Source organism: Microcaecilia unicolor, chromosome 13 (assembly GCF_901765095.1).
Source record: "Microcaecilia unicolor chromosome 13, aMicUni1.1, whole genome shotgun sequence".
Lineage (NCBI taxonomy): Eukaryota > Metazoa > Chordata > Amphibia > Gymnophiona > Siphonopidae > Microcaecilia > Microcaecilia unicolor.
In genome coordinates this window covers 63,022,281-63,046,431 of record NC_044043.1, presented here as the reverse complement: position 1 = coordinate 63,046,431, position 24,151 = coordinate 63,022,281, and the positions used below count along the sequence as shown (strand labels likewise).

At 47.6% G+C, this 24,151-nt stretch overlaps 1 protein-coding gene across 1 annotated transcript in view; it reads left to right on the top strand.

Annotated features, from left to right (window-relative positions):
* The window catches only part of YWHAE (tyrosine 3-monooxygenase/tryptophan 5-monooxygenase activation protein epsilon), a 147,780-nt gene that overhangs the window by 59,534 nt on the left and 64,095 nt on the right, over positions 1 to 24,151 (top strand). The window lies entirely within an intron of this gene.

Sequence of the window (24,151 nt, the reverse complement as noted above, 5' to 3'; positions counted from 1 at the left end):
ACTGTTCACTGACTTTCGGAATTCTCTTCAGTTGTGGACGATCTGATCCAATTTGACCATGGGATGACCATTCCAAATTCCTCAGCCACAGAAAGTGCTGACAGATGCATCCCTCCCGGGGTGGGGAGCTCATGTAGATGGGCTTCAGACTCAGGGAGCCTGGTCCTTTCAGGAAAAGGGTCTTCAGATCAATCTCCTGGAACTACGAGAGATCTGGAACGCTCTGAAGACTTTCAGAGATCGGCTGTCCAACCAAATTATCTTGATTCAAACAGACAGGTTTCTATGTACTACACCAACAAGCAGGGGGGCACCGGATCTCTCCTGCTGTGACAGGAAGCTGTCCAGATGTGGCTTTGGGCATGCCGTTATGGCATGTTTCTCCAAGCCACTTATCTGGCAGGTGTAAAGTCTGGCCGACAGGCTGAGCAGAGTAATGCAACCTCATGAGTGGTTGCTGTATTTGGGCGTAGCCCGCAAGATCTTCCGAGCGTGGGGCACCCCCTCAGTGGATCTTTTTGCCACTCAGATCAATCACAAGGTCCCTCAGTTCTGTTCCAGACTTCAGGCCTACGACAGACTAGCAGATGCCGTTCTCCTGTATGCGTATCCTCCCAAGACCGTGGAACCATTGTTCTGATTGCACCCTTCTTGCTGCGTCAGATTTGGTTCCCTCTTCTTCTGTAGCTGTACTCCGAGAATCCGTGGAAATTGGAGTGTTTTCCAACTCTCATCACTCAGAACAAGGGGTTACATCCCAACCTCCAGTCTCTGGCTCTCATGGCCTGGATGTTGAGACCCTAGAATTCGCTTCTTTGAGTCTTTCAGAGGGTGTCGCCCGAGTCTTGCTTGCTTCCAGTAAAGATTCCATGAAGAGGTGTTACTCTTTCAGATGGAGGAGGTTTGCCTTTCTCTTGTCCTGCACAGACCCTGCTTGAATACCTTTACACTTGTCAGAGTCTGGTCTGAAGTCCAACTCCGAAAGGGTTCACGTTGTTCTTACCCAGCTGATGAAAGCTCCTTTTGAGCCACTGAATTCCTGCCATCTGAAGTACTTGACCTGGAAGGTCATTTTTTTGGTGGCTGTTACTTCAGCTCGTAGAGTCAGTGAGCTTCAGACCTTAGTAGTGGATGCACCTTATAGAGTGGAGTAGTAGCCTAGTGGTTAGTGCAGTGGACTTTGATCCTGGGGAACTGAGTTCGATTCCCACTGCAGCTCCTTGTGACTCTGGGCAAGTCACTTAACCCTCCATTGCCCCTGGTACAAAATAAGTACCTGAATATATGTAAACCGCTTTGAATGTAGTTGCAAAAGCCTCAGAAAGGCAGTATATCAATTCCCATTTCCCCTTATACTAGGTTTCATCCCAACAGAGCAGTCCTCCGCACACTCCCTAAGTTCCTGCCGAAGGTGGTGGTGGAGGAGTTCCATCTGAACCAGTCAATTGTCTTGGCAACATTTTTTTTCCCTGTCCTCATGCCCACCCTGGTGAAAACAGCTTGCACACCTTGGACTGCAAGAAAGCATTGGCCTTTTACGTGAAGCGGAAGAAGCCCTTCAAGACAGTCCGTCCAGTTGTTTGTTTCTTTTGATCCCAACGGGAGGGGAGTCGCCATTGGAAAACGCACACTCTCCAGTTTGTTTTTTTTTTTTTTTTTTTTGTTACATTTGTACCCCGCGCTTTCCCACTCATAGATTGCATTTTCTTCACTTATGCCCAAGCTGGGTTGACTCTGGAGGGCCATGTCATGGCTCATAATGTTAGAGCCTTGGCTGCGTTGGTGGCTCAGCAGGATACCCAAAACAACAGTCGGTTTAGGCAGTCAGTGCTGCAGAATCTGTTCGGGGTTTAGAATCCAACGCCACCCCCCCCCCCCCCAGGGCCATTTTGTTCTGTTCCAGGCGTCACTCTCAGCTAGCTGTATATAGTTTCATGTTAACTTATGTTACGTCCTATATCCAGGGGTTTCTGATGATTGTTGGAGAGAATGTGGGCACAGAGGTACCTTCAGGCACATCTGGTGGGACTGCCCTAAAGTGCAATTATTTTGGGGACAGGTGCTGGAGGTAGTGAACCGCATAGGCAAAGGGAAGTACCCGGCCAGAGCGGAGTTCTGTTTGTTGCATGCGAAACCGACTGGATGTAGAGTGCAAGAACACAAACTAGCCATAATAGTCTTTGGGGCGGCCAAATTGCTGCTAGCACAGGCCTGGAAACAGCTCAAGACCCCGACCCTGCAAAGAGTAGGACATAAGGTTGACCATATCTATCAAATGTCTAAATTGACAGCATTGAGGAGAGGCCACATTCAAATCTTTCAGAAAATTTGGGAGCCATTCGAGCAGAATAGGGTTGTCTTTGGCGCGCCATCAGTAAGAAGGGGGAGGGGCGGGAAGATGAGGAAAGGGGGAGGGGAGTAGCTGATTGGTTGTAAAGTATATGGTTGGGTTTTATACAAGAGTTAATTAAAGACCAGAAATGTAATGTAATGTTTATCCGGGTTTGCGCACCCGATCTGTGGATATTGTTGAAAAGAATAAATAAAGTAAAAAAAAAAAAAACAACTTAAGTTACGTCCTCACCATTGCGAGGCCCAATTGACCAATGTGTATTGTTTTGAGTGAGCCTAGATGCTAAGGGTACCCACGTGAGAGAATAAGCAGCCTGTTTGTCCCCGGAGAAAGCAAAGATACTTACCTGAAGCAGGTATTCTCCGAGGACGGCAGGCTGATTATTCTCACAATCCTTCCCACCTCCCCTTGGAGAAGTTGTTTGTTTTGCTTTTTGATTTAATTGAGGCACGTGCTTGCACGGCGGGCAGGAAGTCAGTGTGCGCGGTTCGCGCGGCACATGTGCCATAAGACTCTGACAAAACTTTTTTGGTTTTGCTATTGCAAAATGCCAGTTCCCGGGCCAACACGGACATCGACCCCGACCCATGTGTGAGAATAATCAGCTTGCTGTCCTCAGAGAATACCTGCTACAGGCAAGTATCTTTGCTATAACTTCAGCCCACATTAAGGAAAGAGAGAATACAAAAACTAAAAGGAAAAGCAAGAAAATTATTCCATGTTATGCGATTCCTGTATAAATGAACTCATTACAATTAGCCAGCTAGAATGTTAATGTTCTGTCAGAAATTTTTCCAGTTGTAAAGAATCAAAGAAAACACATTGATGTCCCTGAAATGTAACTAAACACTTGCATGTGAATTTTAGGAAAAAAAAAAAAGTAGCTCCCTTAACTGAGTGGCGCGAGATCCATACAGATTTTTCTGGATGTTATTCCCACAGAACAGCAATGGAGTGGAGGAGTAACCTAGTGGTTAGTGCAGCAGCCTGAGAACCTGGGGAACTGGGTTTCATTCCCACTTCAGCTCTCTGTGACTTTGGGTGAGTCACTTAACCCTCCATTTCCCCAGGTACAAAATAATAATTTATTTCTGGGATAAGCAGCATAAAATGATCTTACTAGGTATTTATGACCTGGATTGGCCACTGTTGGAAACAGGATACAGGGCTTGATGGACCTTTGGTCTGTCCCAGTGTGGCAATACGTATGTATTTATAATCCTATATAATAATTTGCACCTCCAACGTTCCATCGCTGTCTGGCTGCCTGGGTTCGTAACATCTCATGACGTCAGCCAACCTCCAGCATTCCATTCCCCCTCACTGCCCCGCCCTCATGTCAAAACGTAATGACGTCAGAGGGTGGAACAGTGAGAGGGAAGGGAACGCTGGAGGCGAGCTGACGTCAGGATGTTACCAACAGAAGGGAAGCCAGCCAGGCCAGCCAGAAAATGATGAGGTACAAAGGAAGAGAGAATCGCGGGACATCAAGAGCACAGCACAACAGAATCGATTCACTGGGATGAGATGGGAGGTGAGAAGATAGAATCGCGGGACACGGATGGGAGGGCAGGGAAGAGAAGAATCGCTGGACATGGAGGGGAGTGGATGGGAGGGGAGAGACAAAAAACGCTTACAAGAGAGCCTTCCTAGGGCCCTTCTTTGTTGAGGAAACGGGCTGGGTTCCACTAGTATTATATAATATGTAAACCGCTTGATTTGTAACTAGAGAAAGACGGTATATCAAGTCCTATCCCCTTTCTTAGTCTTAAAATAAGGCTTGAAAACTGCAATCTTACCTGCTTTGTGCATAAATACAACCAAGAGTAGCTCTGGCTGAAATATTTGTTTGAATCCTTCAGAAAGGCAGATAAGCCTGTACTCGCTGAAGGAGCTGGTAAAGCTAAATCTGCATCTCTGTCTGACAAAACTACTTGTTTAGTAGGCAGGTAATAACAATTAAAGAAATATGTTCAGAATTGGGCAAATGCAGTATCTTCTTAAAATATTTGCACATCAGTATTTCTGCTGATAGGAAGTGAGTCCTTGGAAAATTTAAGTACCTAAAGTTCTGACTCCTAGGCAAGTTCTCCGTAGCTTCTAACTTCCGATGAAGCAAAAGGCTATCCTTTTATGGCAGAAACACTGGTCCCCTGCAATGAGGAAATCTTTGAATCCATAAGTTGTACCTGATTGGGTAAGGAAGATATTCAAATCATCAGCCTTTTCAAATTTGAGAGACCACCACCCAAGTATCTTTAAGGGTGATGTCCTGAGCTGAAAGAGACGCTTCAGTAATTAATGCAGTAGGCATTGACACTGCTTTAGACAAGAAGATGGAAACAGTAGGAGCAGATTTGTTCTGAGGTTCAAGGTGAAGTTGTGATTGAAGTGGAGGAGTTCTATTGGCAGAGCTAATGGAATCTCCTAATGGCAAACCCTCATTTGGAACAGACACCGTCTCTTCTCTGACAACGTGTTTGCCCATCGGACCCCCCACTGTTGGGGTTTAGGTAACCGTGTTCTTGGATTTAACCTTCCTCTTGCCCATATCTCGAAATGGAAATATATCAGTCACTTACTAACTGGTGAATGCAGCCTCAGTAACTGAATAGTTCATACAGTGTCCTCGCATTCCTTGGTGCTCCCAGGAGGCAGGACATGCCCCGTCAGCCTTGCTCTGTGGCCACACACTGCAGCTCGCTCTCAATCTTACAGTGAAACTGGGTGGGAAACTCAGCCCCCTCTGGTAGGATAGATGAAGGTAAGAGTCCTAGGAAAGACCACCATCCAGCCTGTTCAGTCTTTACTAATCCCTCTGTTCCTGGACAGACAGACAAAAGTTGTTGTTTTTTCCCTTGTAAAATAGTTGTGTGTGATCCTGAATAAAAATGATCAAGCCTCATGGACTAAACCCTTAGATGACAACAGCATGAAAAACAGTTATCCCCAGTTGAATCAAGGATATGATCCTGATTTTTAAATAGAACATTCCCCAACCCATCTTCTATAAAATACATACATGGACCAGCAGTGATACTGAACACTTGAATCACACAGCTGAACTGTAAATAAAGTATTTACTACAACAACCCACAGTGTATAGTGCATCATACCCAATTCCTTTCAGTATCGCGCATACAACTTGTGAGGTAGTGTGTGTGTTCAATACTGATTTTGGTCCTGCTTTCAATGGTGCAGCACTTAGCAAAAAGCTGGCCACTATCGGTGGGACCAAGATAAGTTTGAAATATTTTCTTACTGTTTCCCTAACGTTGGATTTATTTTTACAACACAATATTTTGCCTTAATTATGGATTTGTATCACAGTAATAGTTTGTTACAATATACATTTTGAGTTTTGAAAGTTGTCTACCTTAGGAGGTTGGATTTTTTTTTCCTGCCAGTGAGGTCATTACCCTTTCCAGTCTTGGAACTTAAGTATTTGTTCCAGAAGGGGTTCTGAGGCTTTCCCCTCCTCCTTTTTGAAAGTGTCTTTGGCTTAATAAATGCACTGCTATTTCTAATTTATATTGTGATGGGGTTTCTTGGGTTATTTCTTAGCGATTTGAGCTCCACAGCCCTTGGTTTTGATTTGAACTGCTGTTTCCTTAGCGTCCCTCCGGACCAGCCCAGCGATTGACCTGATGGGTTGTGCACGCCTTCCAGCAGGTGGAGACAGAATTCTGACTCTGAGAGAGCCAATAAGAGCCCTTGCTACGTTGAAGAATCCAGTATTCTCTGTTTCCAGCAGGTGGAAGGTGGTGGACCCTGTCAGTCTCTTTTCTTTCTCATTTTTCTCTGTATTTTCTTTAAAAAAAAAAAAAAAACAACACTTCTTCCTTAGCGTCTCTCTGGACCGGCCCAGAATGTGACTGATGGATTGTGTACGCCTTCCAGCAGGTGGAGACTGAGAAAAAAACTGTGACTCTAGCGAGCCAATAAGAGCCCTTGCCAGCTAGAGAAAGATCCAGTAATCTCAGTCTCCAGCAGGTGGAAGGTGGTGAGCCCTTCAGTCTCTTGCTTTATTTCTATTCTGTATTTCTTGTCTGATTCCTGTGCATTAAAAAAAAAAACAAAAAAAAAACACCTGGTTTTAGAGGCAGAGGTCCGTGGGGGTCTCTTGGTGCTGTGGGGGTGTTACACTCGGGAGGCCAAGTCCCTCCCCCCATTCCCTCCCTGATCCTTGCTACTCCTTATTGCATATTATGGTTCTTTAAAAAAGAAAGAAAAGAGGATCGATTTCTCAAACTCTTCAAGGGAAGAGTTTTGAGCTGGGGAGAGGCAACCATTAAGTAGAAAAGACAAGAGAGTCCAGCCAGCCTGCTGTTTTTTTGCTGTGCCATTCTGTCTGCTCTTGCTTTTAAAAACGAGCAGTGCAGCTCCTGTTCTCACTCGCGTCTTGCTTGCAGTTGGCAGATAAGTTGTTCAGGATGTCTGAGAAGGGTTTATAAACACTGCACTGCTACTGAGGAGCAGGGTGCAGGAGTCAGAAAATCGTCGGCGCCGTCAGTGGGGGGCCCGGTTCGGCAGTTCCAGCGGGCGCATCTCCCTCGCTCTCCGTGCTTGTTTCGGCGGGAAACACCGCCATGTTGGATTCCTCGTCGCCAGCGGCTCCTCGGGTTCCTCTTATTGCGGGACCTTTGTCTGCCAGTATTTCGCCCGTTTTGGCATTGAGTGAAGGGGGTTTTCCTCCCGAGTTTGTGGTACAGATGTACCAAGCTTTTCTGCTCCACAAAGCTGCTCATGCGGATTTTCCAGGCAAGAGATTGTTGGACAGTGCCTCTGTGGCCAAAAAAACGGCCCAGATACCCTGAGGGGACTGAGCATGGTTCCCTGAGGAGTATTCTGCTGAGGAGCAGGAGCAGGCAGAGGATGGTGAGGAATCTGCCTGTGGGAGAAGATCATTCGGTGGTAAGGATTTTTCATAAGGATGACCTTCAGGATCTTATTTCTCAGGTTTCTTCTACTTTGCGTTTTGATGACCAGGATACCCAGGCTGTCGAGCCTAGAAAGGTGGATTTGTTGGTTAAGGGCATTCGCAGAGCAGATGTCTTTTCATATGCATCAGGATATTATTATCCAGGCTCAGTGGGATGTTCCTGACTCTGCTTTTAGGCTTGCGAGATCTATGGTCAGGCTTTATTCGGTTCCTGACTTGGATAAAGATCTTTTCTGCCCCCCTGTAGTGGATACGGTGGTTTCCGTAGTTACTAAGCGAAACACTGTCCCGGTAGATTGTGGTACAGCTTTGCGAGATCCTCAGGATCGCCGTATTGATTCCTTGCTAAAGCATTCCTTTGGTGTTTCTGCTCTGGCACTGCAGGCTGCAACTTGTGGTTCATTGGTAGCGAGAGCCTGTTTCCGTTGGTCTGAAAGAGTTGGACCATTCTTGTGATGATCTTTCAGCTATTGATAATGAAGTGGCAAAGTTGGAGATGGGTTCAGCCTTTTTGGCAGATGCTCTTTATGATTTGCTTCGGGCTTCTTCTAAGTCCATGGCTCTCTCTGTTGCAGCCCGCCGTACACTTTGGCCACGTGGTTGGTCGGCAGATGCGGCTTCTAAGTCCAAGCTTAGTAAATTTCCCTTTAAGGGTTTCTGTTTGAGGAAGAATTAGACAAGCTCGTGCATAGCCTGGGTGACGCTAGGGTTCCTAGGTTGCAGGAGGATCGTCCAAGAGTGTCTGGTCGTGGCAATTTCTCAGGTCTTGCTAGAGGCCGTGATATTCGTCGTTTTCAGTCTGGGAAAGTTTTCCAAGGGCAACACTCTAGATTTTTCCAAAGGACTCGGTCCTTTTGAGGAGGGTGTAGAGGAGGTCGAGACACAGGGGGTTCTCTTTCCTCTTCTTCGCGTTCTCAACAATGAAGGTTTGCGGGTCCAAGTGGGTGCTCGACACAATTTCAAGAGAGGTGGGCCCAGATTACTTTGGACCACATGGGTCTTAGAGGTTATTCGAGACGGGTACGCATTAGTTTGCTCACCCTTTGTCAGATGCTTTCCTAGAATCCCCTTGCCGTTCTCGCGTCAAAGCCCGAGCCGTCAGGGATACTCTCAGCAGACTTCTGGACCTTCGAGCCATTTGTCCGGTTCCGTTAGCAGAGCAGTGCCAATGCCGTTACTCCATTTACTTTTTTGTGCCCAAAAAAGGAGGGTTCCTTCCCACCCGATTTTGAATCTCAAGGCGGTCAATCAAGCTCTCAAGGTGCCCTCGTTTCGTATGGAGACTTTGCGGTCCGGTCCGGAGAGTTCTCTCGATCTTACAGAAGCATATTTCCACTTTCCTGTTCGTCCTGCTCATCAACGTTTCCTTCGTTTTGCAGTGTTAGGTCACCATTTTCAGTTTCGGGCTCTTCCCTTCGGTCTTGCAACTGCTCCTCGTACGTTTACCAAGGTCATGGTAGTGGTAGCTGCGGCTTTCAGAACGGAAGGCATTTTGGTCCATCCTTAGATGATTGGTTGATCCGGCCAAAGCCGTTCCATGAGAGTGTTCAGGTGACTTCTCGGGTGGTAGAATTTTTGCAGTCCCTAGGTTGGGTAGTCAATGTGCAAAAGAGCCATCTTCAGCCTACTCAGTCATTAGATTATCTGGGAGTTCTGTTGACACACAGCAAGGTCGCATATTTCTTCCGTCAGCCCGGGTACTCAAGTTGCAGACTCAGGTTCGTCAGTTCTTGCAGTAACCCTGCCCGTCAGCAAGGAATTACCTTCAGGTTCTGGGATCCATGGCGGCAGCAATCGAGGCAGTTCCGTGGGCCAGAGCTCACATGAGGATTCTCCAGCGGTCCCTTCTGACCAGGTGGTTGTCCCAGACGGATTCTCTTCATCACAGATTGCTGCTTTCGCTCCAAGTAAAGACCAATCTTCGATGGTGGCTTTGAGAGGCCAATGTGACCAAAAGTATGCCTCTAGATCAGCCCAGCTGGACGGTGGTGACAACAGATGCCAGTCTCCAGGGCTGGAGAGCTCACTGTCAGGGGCAGTTTGCTCAGGGTCTCTGGTCACCTCAGGAGACGTTATTCTCTATCAACCTGTTAGAGACCAGAGCGATTCGTCTGGCGCTCCAGAGGTTTCTTCATCTTCTGAGAGGCCACGCAGTCCGAGTGATGTTTGGCAATGCCACCGCGGTAGCTTATATCGGCAAGGAGGGACGAGGAGTTTGCCTCTGGAGCGAGAGGTGTCGCTCCTGCTTCAGTGGGCGGAGATCCATCTAGAAGCTTTATCAGTGGCTCACGTGGCAGGGGTGCTAAATGTTCAGGCGGACTTTCTCAGCCGTCACTGGCTTGATCCCAGAGAGTGGTCGCTAAGCGAAGTGGCATTTCGGCAACTGGTCGATCGCTGGGGATCTCCCAGGATGGATCTGTTTGCCTCCGCCGACAATGCAAAACTTCCTCTGTTCTTCATTCATCGCAGGGATGCAAAAGTACAGTGCGTGGACGTTCTTCAATCCTGGCCAGCCGGTCATGTATGCTTTTCCTCCATGGCTTCTAATAGGGCGTCTTCAGAACGTCGAGACCCACAGGGGACGTCTGATTTTGGTGATACTGGATTGGCCTCGACGGCTATGGTATGCTGACCTTCGGCGTCTTCTGGTAGATCTTCCCTTCAGGCTTCCGGTCACACAAGATCTGTTGTCGCAGGGTCCGGTCATTCATCCGGATCGATTTCTGTCTTACGGCCTGGCACTTGAGAGGACTAAGCTGATTAAGAGAGGTTATTCCACTCAGGTTATTGCTTCTATGCTTCGCTCTCGGCGCCGTTCTACTTTTTTGAATTATGTGTGTACCTGGAGGATATTTGAGGGCTGGTGTAAAGAGTTTAGCCTATCTCCTTTAGGGCTTCGATTCCACAGATTTTTGGATTTTTTGCAGCGGGGATTTGACAAGGGCCTTGCTTTGGCCTCTCTTAAGGTGCAAATTGTGGCTTTGTCATGTTTTTGTGGTCATATCCAAGGGAGGTCTCTAGCATCTGGATGTGGTGCGTTTTTTGAGGGGGGTTAATCTTCGTTCCCCCCCCCCTCGATGTTCTTTTCCTCGTTGGGATCTGAATCTGGTGCTTTTGGTTCTTACTAAGCCGCCCTTCGAGCCTTTGTCGTCCTGTACCCTGAAGGACTTGACTCTGAAGACAGTATTTTTGGTGGCTGTTGCTTTGGCTAGGTGAGTTTCAGAGTTGCAGGTGTTGTCATGCAGATCACCCTTCTTGGAGTTCTGTTCAGATCGAGTAGTGTTGCAGCCAGTTCCTTCCTTTCTTCCCAAGGTGGTCTTTCAGTTTCATGTTTCTCAGCCAGTGGTTTTGCCTGTGTTGGGTTCTGCAGTGGCTTTTGAAGTGTTTGGATGTTAAACATGTGTTGAAGCACTCAAGTCTACGGATGATTTTTGGCGATCTGATCGTTTGTTCTGATTGCAGGGGCGTGCAAAGGATTCATGGCCTCTAAGCCCACTATTTCTCGTTGGCTTAAAGAAATGATTGCCTCAGCTTTTCATCTTTCTGGAAAACCTGTTCCAGAGCAAGAGGTCAGGCAGCCTCTTGGGCAGAGCGTTGTCTGGTGCCTCCGGAAGACATTTGTAATGCGGCAACCTGGTCGTCTTTGCATTCTCTTTCTAAGCACTACCGTTGGGACGTCTTCAGTCGTCAGCAGGTTGCTTTCGGAGTGCATGTTTTGTCGGCGGGGCTACTAGGGTCCCTCCCACGATTTCACTGCTTTGTTACTTCCCATCAGTCACATTCTGGGCCGGTCCGGAGGGATGCTAAGGAAGGGTAAATTAGGCCTTATCTTCTAATTTTCTTTCCTTTAGTCCCTCCGGACCGGCCCAGATCCCTCCCTTCAGATATTTGTGTTTCAGAGGTTACAAGTTCTTTGTTGGAGCTGTGTGTCTAGTTTGTTTCTGTATAAATAAAAATAAAGAAATGCTTTCAAGTTCTCTAAATGTCCTCTTTGAAGGACCATGATATGTTTGGAGGCACTCACCCTATGTTGGCAATGTTCCGGTGGCTGGTCAGGTTTTTGGATGCACAGGGTATGTCTGTCTTCTATGGCTTTGCTTCTACTTTTTTTTTTTGTTACATTTGTACCCCGCGCTTTCCCACTCATGGCAGGCTCAATGCGGCTTACATGGGGCAATGGAGGGTTAAGTGTCTTGCCCAGAGTCACAAGGAGCTGCCTGTGCCTGAAGTGGGAATTGAACTCAGTTCCCCAGGACCAAAGTCCACCACCCTAACCACTAGGCCACTCCTCCACTCCACTTTGCTACTTTATTACTGGATCTTTCTCTAGTTTTCAAGGGCTCTTATTGGCTTGCTAGAATCAGTTTTTTTTTTTCTCAGTCTCCACCTGCTGGAAGGCATACACAACCCATCAGTCACACTCTGGGCCGGTCCAGAGGGACTAAAGGAAATCTAATTAGCAGGTAAGGCCTATACCCTTATCTGTGCATCTACCGCCGGGAACCTAGTTTGGAGGCAGTGGTCCATGGGGGCTTCTTGTTGCCTCGGGGGCATTACACATGGGAGGCAGGGTCCCTACCCCTAAGCCCCAAGTCCTCCCTGCTTCTTGTTAGTTCACTGTGTGGGCCTCTTAGCATCTCAGACTCTTCAGGGGAAGAGATTCTGGGAGAGGCAGCTACATTTAATCTTATTTAAAAAAAAAAAAAAAGGCCTTGAAGGACCATTTTGTCTTCTTCAGCAGCCTAGCCGGTCCCCCGATCTCCTCCTCCTGTACAGCCTTCAGGCTAGTGGTTTTTCTCTTTCCAGCTCTGATGGAGGATTTCCCCCAGAGTTTGTGATGCAGATGTACAAGGCTTATTACAAAAGTTGTCTCCTCGTTCCTCCTCTCCAGGTAATCTGGGGCAGGGTCAGATGGTGGCAGCTAAAAGGCCTAGGCGGTTCTGGGATCGGGAGGAAGTCTTGGAGTTGGACCCAGATCAGACATGCCCTGTCCTGCAGACCAGGAATTTTCTCAAGGGGGTCCCTTAGATAAAGTCTCTGATCACCTAGGGGCCGAGATGGGTTCTCTCATCCTTGGGAAGTTTCCATCGTTGCTTAGAATTTTTCACAAGGAAGATCTTCAGGAATTAATTTCCTTGGTATCTTCCACATTACGTTTAGAGGATGAAGAACCTCCGGCTTCTGAGCCTTGCAAGGTAGACCTCCTGTTAAAGGGAGTCCGCAAACCAGGGAAGACTTTTCCTATGCAGGGATGTCATTCAGGCTCTGTGGGATGCCCCAGACTCAATGTTTAGACCTGCCAAATCCATGGTCCATCGTTATCCAGTCCTGGTTGCTGACAAGGTTCTTTTAAAACCCCCGGTAGTAGAGGGTCACGTGACGGCATGAACGGGAGCGGGTGCTGAAAATTCTGCTCCCGCCAGCTTACCCTCTAATCCCTCGTAAACGAGTTCCTACACGTAGGGTGCCTCCTTTTGGCAGCGTGGTGGGAGATAGCAGAGCAGCGATCCAGTCCGGAAAATCAAGCCTCTATGGTGGCAAAAGGAGTCAGGCCGGAGAAAGAAAAATCGTGAGTCGGCGAGGACAAAATGGCCGCTCCAGCCAGTCCGTTAGCGAACACTGTAAGCTCAGCGTGGGTGGCGGAAGCGGCAGCGGAGGTAACGACCACCATGGAGCCCTTGTTGGACAGACGGCAGGGGCCCATAGATAACAAATTAGCCCAGGTACAGGAGCATTTGGGGCAAATAAACAAAGACATGGCTGACTTCCAGCAGAGACGCAGGGCCCTGTAGGACAGAGTAAACGTGGTGGAGGAAGAAAACGCACAGTTGAAGGCCCAGGTCGCAGGCTATGAAGAAGAAGATCTAGAGAACAGATCCAGGAGGAATAACCTCCGCTTCGTGGGATTACCAGAAGCGCTGGACGGCCCCAGTCTTAGAGCATTTTTGGAAAAATGGCTGACTGAACAGTTACAGCTCCCAGCAGACCTAGGGGCCTTACAAGTGGAAAGAGCGCATCGCATGGGGCCTAAACAACAGGACCATTCGAGGCCGCGAGTGGTGATATGTCGCTTGCTAAACTTTGCACATAAGGAAGCTATCCTGCAGGCCTTGAGAAGAGATCAGGAACTGCAATATGGAAACAAAAAAAATACTCTGTTTTCAGGATTATTCAGCAGCAGTTGCCGCACAGAGGAGGAAATTCTCACCAATCTGCTCCAGGCTCTTTTCCTTGAAGATTAGATTCGCACTGCAATATCCAGCTAAATTAAGAGTCACGTACCAAGCGGATGCAAAGATTTACACTACAGTGGAGCAAGCGCAAGCTTTTTTAAGGTCAGTAGAGCCCAGATGAATGGTGGACTGATGCGATGCAGGAAGGAGGCTGAGTGGCTGTAAGAAACGAGAGAATGGCCCAGAAGTGCAAGGTGGATCTATAATTTTGTTAATTTTGTTGGCTTTAATGGCAAGTTTTTGGCCAAGGGGCGAGAACTGGTCGTGCCGGAGGACCGGATGCCTAAGCCGAGGGGATGATACTATGGATGACCAAATCTAATGGCTTATATCTAGGATGGCTGAGAATTACTAATTCAGACGCCCGGGAGTCCAAGGGAGTCATGCAGCGTGAGCAGTTGTACACAGTTGGGGACTTGTTTGGGAACGTGGACGTTATAGAACTGTTAAAAGGGGAGGGGGGGGGTGAGTGGTGTTAAACGTGATGGTCTAATTAGGGGACTGGGGGGTTCTATATGGGCAGTTAAGGTTGGGGGGAGGGAGGGAATTGGGGGAGAGGAAGGGGGGGAGGGAGGGGATAGTCCTGTTTGTATGTAATAGCAATGAAAGTGTGTTGAAAAAGGAACTGGGGGTAGCCCAAATACCAGAGGGGATGGTGGTGCAACGGGCTGAGGGAGTGGAGGCTGGGACACTCTCTTGGCATGCGAAATCACACAGAACACAACATATAGGGAGTCACAGAATTGGGAGAGGTGTGACATGAACACGTTACAGATAATGACATGGAATGTTGGGGGCATACATTCCCCGGTTAAGAGGCAGAAAATACTGAAAGTGCTGAATAAGTGTCAGTGGCCTTCCTGCAAGAAACACATCTCACATCTCAGCTTCTTGCTGGCCTCCCACTTAGTCACCTCTCCCCTCTCCAGTCAGTTCAAAACTCTGCTGCCCGTCTCATCTTCCGCCAGGGTCGCTTTACTCATACTACCCCTCTCCTCAAGACCCTTCACTGGCTCCCTATCCATTTTCGCATCCTGTTCAAACTTCTTCTACTAACCTATAAATGTATTCACTCTGCTGCTCCCCAGTATCTCTCCACACTCGTCCTTCCCTACACCCCTTCCCGTGCACTCCGCTCCATGGATAAATCCTTCTTATCTGTTCCCTTCGCCACTACTGCCAACTCCAGACTTCGCGCCTTCTGTCTCGCTGCACCCTATGCCTGGAATAAACTTCCTGAGCCCCTACGTCTTGCCCCATCCTTGGCCACCTTTAAATCTAGACTGAAAGCCCACCTCTTTAACATTGCTTTTGACTCATAACCACTTGTAACCACTCGCCTCCACCTACCCTCCTCTCTTCCTTCCCGTCCACATTAATTGATTTGATTTGCTTACTTTATTTATTTTTTGTCTATTAGATTGTAAGCTCTTTGAGCAGGGACTGTCTTTCTTCTATGTTTGTGCAGCGCTGCGTATGCCTTGTAGCGCTATAGAAATGCTAAATAGTAGTAGTAGTAGTAGTAAGAGCATGCTAAGATGAAAACATGGTGGGTGGGAGAACTGTATGATGCTCCAGCGGTGGGGAAAAAAGGAGGGCCATAATGTAAAAGTTAAAAAGTTGATTTCGGATCCAAGGGGGAGGTATGTCCTCGCCTCGGTGATTTTGAACAGGCAGCCACTTTTGCTCTGTAATATCTATGCACCTAACAATTGATAGGCAGTTTTTCACCCAAATTATCCGTAAAATTCATACCCTGGGAGATATGCCAATAGTATTAGGGGGTGATATGAATGATGTCCTGGACCCAGTTTTGGATAGATCCAACCCAACAGGGAAGGAGTTAGCCAGACGGGAGAGAGGAATTTTGAGGCTGTGTGCTGCACTGGACTTGATAGACGGATGGAGAACACTGCACCCCACAGAAAAAGATTTTACTCATCTCTCACGAGCCCATCAAACGTTGTCCAGAATAGACTACATAATATTCTCAAGGGAACTAATGACTAAAGTAGAGGAGGTCCAAATAGGCCCAATAGTGATTTCAGATCATGCCTGGGTAAGACTGCAGATTAGGGTGGGAGAAGGGAGACCTGCATTGGGAACTTGGCGCTTTCCTACGTATCTCTACCGAGACAGCCAATTTCTACCTTTCTTGGTGGAGAGATGGAAGGAATACAGTGCTAATAATGAACAGCACAAGACGGATCCAGTTCTCTTCTGGGAGACGATAAGACCGTTCTCCGGGGAGAGATCATATCATATTTAGCTTTCAAAAAAAAAAGCTAGGAACAGGGAGGTATTACGGCTAGAGAGGAAGGTGGCAGCCTTGAGGAAACATTATGGTCAGGGGCATTCCTTGTGTATTCGAAGACAGCTATTGGAAGCACAACAGGCCCTAAATGTACTTCTACAGGAGACGGCACAGAAAGCGAATCTGTATTATAAATACCAACTATATAGATTCGCTAATAAAAGTGGGAGATTTCTAGCCAGGCTTAGCGCTAAGAAGATATTGACAATGCAGACTAATGCAGGAGAATGGGTTAATAATGATGAAGGCATAGTAGCAGTCTTGGCGGACTTTTTCCGACAACTGTATACACAGGAGGATTTAGTGAGACCCAGTGCCACATATCTTCATAGTATCGCTCTACCAAGGGTGTCTCCAGAAGACGCAGCGGTGTTGAATGCACCGATAGAAGTGGAGGAGGTAGAATTAGTGATCAAATGAAGTAAACTAGGGAAAGCTCCGCGGCCGGATGGCATGAGGAATGAATTCTACAAAATTCTAAACACTGAAATAAGTCCATTACTTACGGCAGTGTTTAAAGTAGTCATTCAACAGGAGCAGATGCCCTTACATCTTAATAGAGCACAAATCAGTGTTTTACCCAAGCCTGGTAAACCAACGGATCGGCCTGATTCGTATAGGCCGATCTCACTATTGAACGCAGAGCTAAAAGTTTTGGCCAAGATACTGGCAAATCGATTAGCCAGAGTCTTACCCTCCTTGCTCCTGGACTCGCAGGTAGGGTTCACATGCGGTAGGGTAATAGCGAAAAATATGCGACGAATATGGGCGACATTGGAACAGGTACGAACACAGCAGACCCCGACCTTGTTAATATGTTTCGACGCTGAAAAAGCGTTCGATAGAGTGGATTGAAGTTTCTTATTCGGAGTGTTGAGGGATTATGGTATAACCGGTAATTACCTAAAGGCGGTTAGAGCCTTGTATGCAGATCCTAAGGCACAGATTTTTGCGAACGGGTTACGGTCGGAATGGTTTCAAATCAGGAGAGGTACAAGGCAGGGATTTCCATTGTCCCCATTGTTATTTGTTCTAGCGCTAGATCCCCTACTGAGAGAGGTACAAAATAATGTAGATATTCGAGGAGTGACAATACGGAAGCACCACTTCAAGACAGCGGCATTTGCAGATGATCTATTGGTATTAATCACAGATCCCAGGCACTCACTACCGTATCTGATGGAAAGTCTAGAGGAATATGGGGACTTTTCGGGATTCAGACTGAACCTCACGAAATCAGAGGTGTTAGCAAGTTCTGAAGAACTTCAACGTGGGTGGGCAGATCGGTTTCCCCTTAGATGGGCGCAGGGGTCTTTCCGATATTTAGGGGTACAACTTCCAATGGATACGCGGAGGCTTTATGATATCAACATAGCCAAGTTACTGCGGGATACAAAAGAACAATTGTCTCGATGGTCAATGCTTCCCCTGTCCCTCATGGGGCGGATACAGCTCTATCGAATGATAGTATTCCCTCGATGGTTATATGTGCTCCAGACTTTGCCATTGCGACTGGCAAAACGGGATGTAATGGCACTTAGGAGGTTGGTGGTCAAATTCTGCTGGGGGGGGGGGGGGAGTCTAGGATGAAATGGCAACATCTCATAGGGAATTGGAGACAGGGTGGGCTGGGATTGCCGGACATCCAACTGTATAACCAAGCATGTCTTATGAGACATCTGAGGGACTGGGTACTAGGTACAACCACATACACGGATATGGGGATGGAATGTGCATTTTTCCATCCATGGCATTTGAACTATTTACTGCATGTTGAAAGGAAAGCTGCCAGAAAGAATAAGGGACAGTGTATTGCTGGGGCCATTGTGGCATATGTGGAGGGAACTAATACAGCGCTGGGGTCAGGACCCCACTGCTAGTGTATTGATGCCGTTAACTGGGAATGATTCTTTTACCCCCGGTAGAGAGAATGTGGTGTTTCGTAGACTTCAAGAACAGGGAGTGGAATTGTTGGAAAACTTTATTCAGGAAGACTGAACCTTGGTACCAGTAGAAGAATTTGTGCAAAGGTGGTCAGGGGGACCGGCAATAATATTGGCCTATCATCAGTTAGCCCACTACGTACGTAGCTTATCGAAAGAAGGACTGTCTCTGCGATTTGGGAGACAGCTTCGGGAATTTATAGAGGGAGATGCATTGGGTCAGGTTTCGGTATCCTGGTTTTGCAAAGAACTAGAGAAGGGACAACCAGAAAAACAAGTTCTAGAGGTGGCTACTGGATGGAGCGTTGAAGCACAGCAGCCAATATCTGAGCGCCACATAAAACAATCGCTGAAAGGGATATCGGGGGTAGTGCATAGTGCAGAACTCCAAGAATGCCAGTTCAGGATAGTGCACAGAGCCTATTTCTCTCCCAGAAGGGCATTTCAAGCAAAAGTCATAGAATCTGATCATTGCCCAAAATGTAAGCAGGGAGGTGCTACATTGACACACTGTATGTGGCAATGCAGGCGTATCAGATCTTTCTGGGGGGGACTAAGTAACTACTTAAGTGGGGTATTAGGGCATCAAATTGATATCACCTTTGCTAGAATGCTATTCGGTAACCTGGGACAGTGGGGTTGGGAACAAAAGGAGAACGACTGTTTCTAAGTAAATCTTGCATAGTGGGGAAAAAGTGGATATCCTTAATCATTGGGTAATGGACATGCCTCCCTCCCATTGGTAGTGGAGAAATAAACTCCATCAACTAATGCTCTGGGAAGCGGGAGGGGCGCGATTGACGCCAAGAAGGCAGATCCGGTTTCTGAGTACTTGGCAGAAATATATAAATACAATATCTCCATGAGCACGCAGTCAAGAACTTAATGGGTTACCCTGGGGTAGAGGAGGAGATCAGAATTGATAGGTTATGAGATATGGAACAGGATAAGGAGGGGAGGAGGGTTGAGGGGAGGGAGGAAAAGAATGCATACGACTAGATTGCGAAGGCCTGAAGGGTGGAGCTTTTAATTGACAAGCATTGTTGAAGTTAAAGGCACACCTTAGTGAAGTTGTAACATCAGGGTACAACATTGAAAAAATAAGCAATTGGCTATCAGAGGAGAATGGGAGGGGGGAAGGGAGGAATTAGGAGGGGTAGACTGTAATGTTAAAAAAATTGATGCATGTTGGTTAGCAAATTATTAATGTACAATCACATTGAGATTTGGTGTTCGTTCTCTGCAGAGTTATGTATGACAAAGTTTATTTTGTTGCAGCATCAATAAAAAAAAAGCGTTTAAAAAAAAAACACCGGTAGTAGATGCGCATTATGGTGTCCGTAGATGAGGGTACGGCGCTTAAGGATGTGCAAGGTCGTTAGCTGGAGACGTTACTTAAAAGTAGTTTTGATGTTTTGGCCTTAACTGTGCAGGCTGCCATTTGTGGTTCCTTGGTGGCTAGAGCTTGCTTTCGGTGGTCCAAGAAGGTGCTTGACAGGACCTCTGATGATTTGTCCTCTATAGATGCGGAAGTAGCTAAGCTGGAGATGGGTTCAGCTTTTTTAGCAGATGCCTTGTACGACCTGTTGTGAGCATTGGCTAAGTCTGTGACGTTGGAAGTGGCCGCCAGGAGGTGTCTGGCTGAGAGGTTGGTCAGCGGATGCAGCTTCTAAGTGTAAGTGCAGCAAATTTCCTTTCTGAAGCTCCCTGTTATTAAGTGAGGATTTAGAAAAGTTGGTACGCAGTCTAGGGGAAACTGAGGTTCAGAGACTTCCGGAAGACTGGCCTAAGGCTTCAGATCACAGTCGAGGGTGTGATTTTCAGTGCATCATATCGGGCAAGTCGGCTCCGGCACAACGGTCGCATTTCTTCCAAAGGACTCAATTCTTTTGTGGTGTGCACAGAGGAGGTAAGTACTCGGGAGCCTCTTTCCAGTCTCCCACTTGTCCATCTCCATGAAGGTGTTGGGGCCCAGACTCTAGTTCCTGTGGAGGCGCGTTTGGCGCAGTTCGTCCAGAGGTGGGCCCAGATTACCACCGACCAAGTGGGTCTTGGAGGTTATTCGTGAAGGGTACACCTTTGAATTTGCATGCCCTTTGTCAGACGCTTTTGTGGAGTCCCCCTGCCAATCTTGCTCCAAGGCTGCTGTCATCGGGGTTACTCTGGAAGGCTTCTCAGCCTCCAGGCCATTTGTCCTGTTCCTGCAGCAGAACTCAGACGGGCGGTATTCTTGTTCCCAAGAAAAAGGGGTCTTTTTGACCGATTCTGGATCTCAAAGCAGTCAATCGGGCTCTCGGAGCCTCCTCTTTTAGTATGGAGACTCTCCGTTTGGTTATTGTAGCTGTCAGGCCTTTTTGACGGCGCTAGATCCGACAGCCTATCTATCCCGATCCGTCCGTTACATCAGCATTTCCAGCTCTTAGCCATTCTCGGGCAGCATTTCCAGTTTCGAGCGTGGCTCCCAGAACCTTTACCAAAGTGATGGTGGTAGTGGTGGCAGCCCTCAGGAAGGAGGTAAATTTGGTCCGTCCTTACCTGGACAATTGGCTCATCAAAGCAAAGTCTTTCAAGGAGAGTCTGCAGGTCACCGACAGGATAGTTCACTTTCTTCAGTCCCTCGGTTGGATAGTCAGCTTCCAGAAAAGTTGCCTGCAGCCCTCTGTCCTTGGATGACCTTGGGGTGCACTTCGACACTCAGAAGGATTGCATGTTCTTGACAGAGGCCCAAATCCTCAAGTTGCAGTTTCTGGTTTGTCAGTTCTACCTTCAGTGAAGGACTACCTTCAGGTCCTGGGTTCCATGGCAGCGACAATAAAGGCAGTAACTTGGACCAGGGCTCACATGAGGTTACTTCAAAGGTCTCACCTCTCCAGATGGTCCTCTGAAGTACTTGATCTGGAAGGTCATTTTCTTGGTGGCTGTTACTTCAGCTTGTAGAGTCAGTGAGCTTCAGGCCTTGGTGGTGCATGCACCTTATATCAAGTTCCATCACAACAGAGTAGTCCTCCGCATGCACCCTAAGTTCCTGCGAAAGGTGGTGTTGAAGTTCCATCTGAACCAGTCAGTTGTCCTGCCAACATTCTTTCCCCGTTCTCATACCCGCCCTAGCGAAAGCAGTTTGCATACCTTGGACTGCAAGAGAGCATTGGCGTTTTAAGTGGAGCGGACCTTTAAAGCCCTTTAGACAATCCGCCCAAATGTTTTTCTTTTGATCCCAACAGGAGGGGAGTCACCATTGGAAAACGCACAATTTCAAATTGGATAGCAGATTGCATTTCCTTCACTTATGCCCAAGCTGGGCTGACCCTGGATGGCCATGTCACGGCTCACAATGTTAGAGCCATGGCTGCGTCAGTGGCTCACTTAAAGTCAGCCTCTATTGAAGAGATATGCAAAGCTGCAACGTGGTCATCAGTCCACACATTCACATCTCACTACTGCCTCCAGCAGGATAACCGACGCAACAGTCTGTTTGGGCATTCGGTGCTGCAGAATCTGTTTGGGGTTTAGAATCCAACTCCAACCCCCTAGACCCATTTTTATTTTGTTCCAGGCTGCAATCAGTTGTTTATGGTTTCAGGTCAATCTGTGTTATGTCCTCGCCGTTGCGAGGCCCAATTGACCAATGTTCATTGTTTTGAGTGAGCCTGGTGGGTATGGATACCGCACATGTGAGAACAAGCAGCCTGCTTGTCCTTGGAGAAAGCGAAGATACTTAACCTGTAGCAGGTATTCTCCGAGGACAGCAGGCTGATTATTCTCACAAACCCACCCATCTCCCCTCTGGAGTTGTTGTTTGTTTGCTTTTTGATTAAACTGAGTGGGAACGCTCACGCGACGGGAGGGAAGTCATGCGCGTTTTTTGTGTGCCAGAAGGCTCTGAAAAATTTGCTGTTTCCTGGGCCGACGTGGACAGCGACCCACATGTGAGAACAATCAACCTTCTGTCTTCGGAGAATGCTTGCTACAGGTAAGTATCTTCGCTTTCCTGGAAGGCTGGTCAGTGGTCATCGTCTGACGCCACGGTGGTAGCATATATCAATCGTCAAGGAGGGACAAATAGACCAGTTGGTGCAAGAAGCTGCTTAGCTAATGAGCTGTGCAGAGATTCATCTTCTAGCTCTGTCAGCAGCTCACATTACAGGAGTAGAAAATGTACAGGTGGATTTTCTTAGTCGCACCACTCTGGTCGCTCTCAGTGATGACATGTTTCAGGTACTGGTGCGTTGCTGGGGGCTTCTGGCCATGGATGTATTCGCTTCAGCAGCCAATGCACTTCAGTTGCCAGAGGGACTTGGTTCAGGGAATCAATGTGCTGCTTCAGCCTTCGCCAGCGGGGCCTGCTGTATGCCTTTCTTCCGTGGCCTCTCTTAGGTCGCCTGATCCAAAAAATAGAAGCTCACAAGGGTCGGGTGATTCTGATGGCCCCGGAGTAGCCTCGCAGGCCCTGGTGCGCCGACCTTCAAAGTCTGCTGGCCGAGTCTCTTCTCAGGTTTTTGGACCACCAAGGGCTATTGGTTCAGGGTCCAGTACTTCATCCAGACCCCAGTCGATTCTGTCTTCCGACTTGGCTTTTGAGGGAGGTTGATTGAGAGGTTCCTTAGCGTCCTCTGGACCGGCCCAGGATTGGACTGATGGTTGTGCACGCCTTCCAGCAGGTGGAGACTGAGAAAAATTCTGACTCTAGAGCCAATAAGAGCCCATGTGACCCTAGCCTCAGTATTTTCTCAGTCTCCAGCAGGCAGGAGGTGAGCCCATTAGTCTCTCTTTCTCTCTTTCTCTTTTAGAGGTTAATAATAATGATAATACTTCTGTGCCTGGGGAATCTCTGTTAGAGGCTTGGCAGATAGGGATTTCTTTTCCAGTCTCTGGGGTGTTATACTCGGGTGCCCCGAGTCCCTCCCCTCCCTTCCTCCCCATCTCCCTTACTTAGTTGGGTAGGGCTACCCTTTCAGTGGAAAGGTGTAATTGCTTTTGGGAGAGGCAGCCACTTTTACTTTAAAGGAAATTAAAAGAAGTTCTTTCTTTCCCCAGACTGTTAATGAGCAAGCTCAGCTGTTAAAACCCAGACTGCTAACGAGCAGGCAGCTCTGTTATTCTGTTACTCTTGAGCACTTTTTCCTTTTCTAGCTCAGCTGGTTATAAAAAAAAAAAAAAAAAAAAGAGGAAAACGATACAGTGGCCGTGACTTTAATGAGCCATTTTCTTCCTCAGAAGTTCTTACTCCATTTCTTCGCATTTTGGGCAGGCAGAGACTGTTTCCATCATGCTAAGGTCTTTGCGTTGTTCTACTTCTCTTAATTATATTGGGACTTGGAGAGTTTTTCAGGTGTGGTGTGACGAGTCGAGCATTTCTCCTTTTCGGGTCTGCATTGCGCAGATTCTGGATTTTTTTATAACGGGCACTTAAAAAAGGTTTGGCACTGTCCTCGCTTAAAGTTCAGATTGTGGCTTTATCTTGCTTCAGGGGTTGGGTTCAGGTAAGTCCCTAGCCTCTCATCCGGATGTAGTTCATTTTTTACGAGGAGCGGGCCTAGTTCGGCCTTCCGCATAGGTTATTTTTCCCTTGTGGGACTTTAATTTGGTTCACTTGGCCTTGTCTCATCCTCCCTTTGGACCTCTGACTCCTGTACTTTGAAGGACTTGACTCTCAAGGTGGGTTTTCTGGTGGCTACAGCTTCAGCTAGGAGAGTTTCGGATTTGCAGGCTGTCTTGTCGATCGCTGTTCTTGGAGTTCACGAAGGACCGCATGGTTTTGCGGCTGGTTCTCTCCTTTATTCCCAAAGTCTTGTTGCGTTTCCATGTTTCTCGGTAGTTTTGCCCGTCTTGGGGTCTTCCACAAGTTTGGAAGAGCAGCACTGCTTCAAGTGTTTTGATGTTGGAAGAGCACCCAAATTCTATTTGAAGTGTATGGAAGAGTTTTGGCAGGCAGATCACTTGTTTGTTCTCATTGGAGGAGTGCGGAAGGGGATGGCGGCTTCTACGTCCACTATTTCTCCTTGGCTCATTTTAAGGCTAGCTGTTCGTCCTATTCTAACAGCAACCTAAGAAGGCCTCCATTACTACCTGGATCAAAGCTGCCATAGAGACTGCCTACATTGTGGCAAATAAAGTGGTTCTGCCCATTCCTTGAGCTCATTCGATAAGAGCTCAGGCGAAGCCCAAACGGTATCCTCAGAAGATATTTGCTAAGTGGCAACTGGTCGTCCTTTCATTCCTTTGTGAAACTTTACAAGCTCGATCTGTGGGCTAGAGGTGACAGCGACTTTGGCAGGGTGGTTGTGCAGAGAGCAGTCTTCCTCCCACCAGATGTATAGAGCTCTGAAGTATCCCACTGGTTTGGACTAGTCTAGCTTATGGAAAGGA